The 3,371-nt window shown below is 44.5% G+C and overlaps 1 protein-coding gene across 1 annotated transcript in view; it reads right to left on the minus strand.

Moving 5' to 3' along the window:
- The window catches only part of Ddr2 (discoidin domain receptor tyrosine kinase 2), a 100,187-nt gene extending 97,281 nt beyond the window's left edge, over positions 1-2,906 (minus strand). Inside the window, exon 1 of the mRNA XM_028760701.1 lies at positions 2,811-2,906. The gene's annotated coding sequence lies outside the window, so the exon portion shown is untranslated. The remainder of the gene's footprint in view (positions 1-2,810) is intronic.
- Between the last annotated feature and the right edge of the window lie 465 nt (positions 2,907-3,371).

Genomic DNA, 3,371 nt, shown 5'->3' on the forward strand with positions numbered 1-3,371 from the left:
CCTCTCCCTCCTTCCCTCCTCCTTTTCCTCTTCCTCTCTCTCTCTCTCTCTCTCTCTCTCTCTCTCAGCTGGGTCTTACTAACATAGTTCTTCTTTCTTGCCTTTCAACCATGTCCACAATTCCTAGAACAGCTCAGACATCCAATAACCATTGTTTCTGTTTTACTAAGTGAAAAATATCATCCGCAGTTCTTGAATCTCCGCAATAGCAGAGCTTATTGACGCCCAGATGCCAGTGCTTTGCTTATGTTGCTGACCTCTGTCCCAAGCTGACGTGTTTGGGAGCACTGCTGGAGCACTGTTCATCCAGAAATCTCTACGTCAACCTGGGCATGTTTTACTTCCATTTCTCTCTGACAGATTTGCTTGCCTCCATTTCTACTCCATCCTGTCACTCTCTGGTGGCGCACTTATGATGGCCGTGGATCCTCTAATCAGGTACTCATCCAAATCCCGCCTTTTCTAAACTTACCCTGATACAGCTCTTCATCCATATGATCATGGTGTCTCATTTACCTCTGCCATAGCTTACTCGTAGCCAGCACCTGGCTCCCAGGTATGTTTCTATTCAACCTTCACCCATGGCCACTTCCAACATCCCAGGCAGTGCTGTCTTCATGTCCCAGAGCACATAGCTTCCAGGACATGTGGGACCACTGTCTCTCATCACAGGTGAATCAGAAACAGGCCATGCTTAGGTGATGGGAAAGCTCATCAAAGTCATGATGGGAAACCAAGCTGAGGTTGAAAACTCAAGGGGAAATTCTCATTGGCCGAGTTCTCACCCAGAAAGGATGCAACTGTTTCAAGTCTGCTTAGAGCTTAACGGTGATCATTTCCTTATGAGTACCATGACCAAATAGTCAGCATCCGAACTGAAACACATGGGAAAAAGAGTTGTCCAGAGGTCATCTGGAGCTCAAGGCTAACCTGTGGGCCACCGGCTGTTGGACAGTCTTACATAGTGGGCTCTGACAGCGGAAGTTAACTACAGCCTTGGGTGATTAAACTCCTCATGCTCTGCTTGCTTATGTGGTTAAAGCACAGGTTTCATAGCACAGAGTCTGATCCACAGTGGATAGTAGAGCTCCCCGGGAGACGCTGTCAGCTGCTTCAGAACTGTAGTCTTTGAGATGAAGGTATAATTGGTCAGCTTGTCTTCTTCTCACCTATCCTCTCTCGTTCTCTGTCTGCTCCCTTTCTCCCTGTGTCTTCCACTTTCCACTCTGTCATTTCTGCTGATTCTAACTTTCCTACTGTCCCTCTCCTCTATCTCCATTACCAACCCCAACCTCCCACACACACACAATACACACACACACACACACATGCACACACACGAGTAGCTCTTATTGTTTCTGGCAGCTCAAAAGAACTTGGATTGGTGACAAAAAAAAAAAAGGCTTTTACCTGAAGGAACCAATATACTTGAGATAGCTCCCAGGTACAACGCCATGAAAAAGATTGGGGATAGGGGGGCGACACACACAACCCAAACCAAGCCTCATGTCACCAGGCTGTGTTTAGCACGTGCCTTCCATATTGAAATCATGGCTCCTGGAAATAGTTATTTCAGAAGGGGAAGAAGAAGTAAGACCACAATCAGAGCCCCTGAAAGGTAGAGCAGAATGATTCATTGACAAATAACTCTGAGAAATCTAATGGAATAGAGAAAGCCCACAATAACTTCTGACTAGTGGCTAAGCATAGCCATGAATTACTCGTCCCGAAATGTCACTCCCCTGTGAAGGATCCAGTTAAGAGTTTGTCAAAGAAAGGAAGAAAAAAAAAGCAGGAAGGAGACTGATGTGCCAACCTGTGGAAAGCCATCATTAAATTATGACATCACCACAAGGAGGCAACAAACAGTGAGGAATTCCCTTGATCAGAAACAGAAAAGTGTCCGAGTCAAGAATCCCTACAACAGAAGAAATCTCCTTGGGTGGAGTCAAGGGGAGGGCACAGAATTTTCCCTGTACTCGGGGATCATTTATTCCACAGTTCCACCTGCTTTGCTCAATCATTCCTACACTCAGCAATATTCCAGAGGCTGTATGGGATACAGGCAAGTCTGAGGAAATCCCCACTGAGCAGCCTCCTCTGCCAGGTGAAGACATAGGCACAAGCACATGGTGCATCTTAGTTCAGTGAGCTCCAGAAAGGGAAGGTCTCAGAATCAGGTCTAAGTCAAGACTCTTGGTCTTCACTGAGCATGCTCCACATGCCAGCCCCTAGGCTAGGTCCTATGGATTCATCTGCAGGCTTAAAAGAGACATGATTCTGATGGTGAGCTCTATGCTAGAAAGGTCTCAGACTGTTAGCGACCCTGACAAGCTGTTAGAGTCACTGGTGAGATCTGACCTGTCCAATGTGTGAAGTGAGAATCCCGTGGAGACCAGAAATTATTTCCAGCAAATGGGAAAACTCCCAGAAAAATCTCTGCAGCATAGCATGTTTCTCTTTCTGCCTCGAGTCCTGACACAGTGTACAAATCTGCAGCATCTCTGAGGTACATATTACAGTTATTTACTCTTCTAAAACTCAAGTACAGATCACTGCTCTACATCCCAGTTTGAGTAGTCCTCAATATCGTTTTCTTGTGAGTCACTTCAAATTGTCGTTGAAAGAAAGCAACTTATAAAAAAATTGTTGAGATTATAATATTAGAAACCACACCCAGGAATCCAACATTCCCATGAGTGCTGGGATGGGTAAGTCCAACTCTGACCAAGATAGATGAGTTTCAACATGACCCACACCCTGACTTTCCATCTCATGTGACAACAGAGCTCCAGCAAGTGACTACTTACATCAGTGGGTGCAGAACATTCTCTGTAGAACGTAATCCTTCGAAACAGAGGGCACCTGCTCCTCTTCAATTACTTTAATTTCCTTAGAAGTCAAGCAACGAGCCTCAGAACACTCCAGAGCATCAAATGTCAGGCCACGTGTAGATTTCCCTTGAGGAGAAGAGGAAAGAAAAGCAATATTTTACTGCAAAGTATTGCTTCATTCCCATTTTGTTCCTTCTTAGCAGCCCCACCCACAGTACACGGCAGAGATTGCAAGCATCCCAGGCTCTGATGGGACTGGACTCATGCCAGAGAACCTCAAGGGGATGTCAAGTCAATCTCCTGATATTGACTGATTTCTAAATTAAAACAGAGCATTTAAAATTCATTATATACAACTTGGTGACAATTATGTTAGCATAAATATTAAATACTACAAAAAATAAATTCTTCTCAGGAAGCCTTATGAGAAGAACGACATTATTTATTTTGCATTTTTTGATATAACAAGCACCTGGCTTCTTCAAAAATAGCTGGACTGTCATATTTGCATCTGGATTCAATTTGTTGTAGCATCAC

This window comes from Grammomys surdaster, unplaced genomic scaffold (assembly GCF_004785775.1).
Source record: "Grammomys surdaster isolate TR1022 unplaced genomic scaffold, NIH_TR_1.0 130, whole genome shotgun sequence".
Classification (NCBI taxonomy): Eukaryota; Metazoa; Chordata; class Mammalia; order Rodentia; family Muridae; genus Grammomys; species Grammomys surdaster.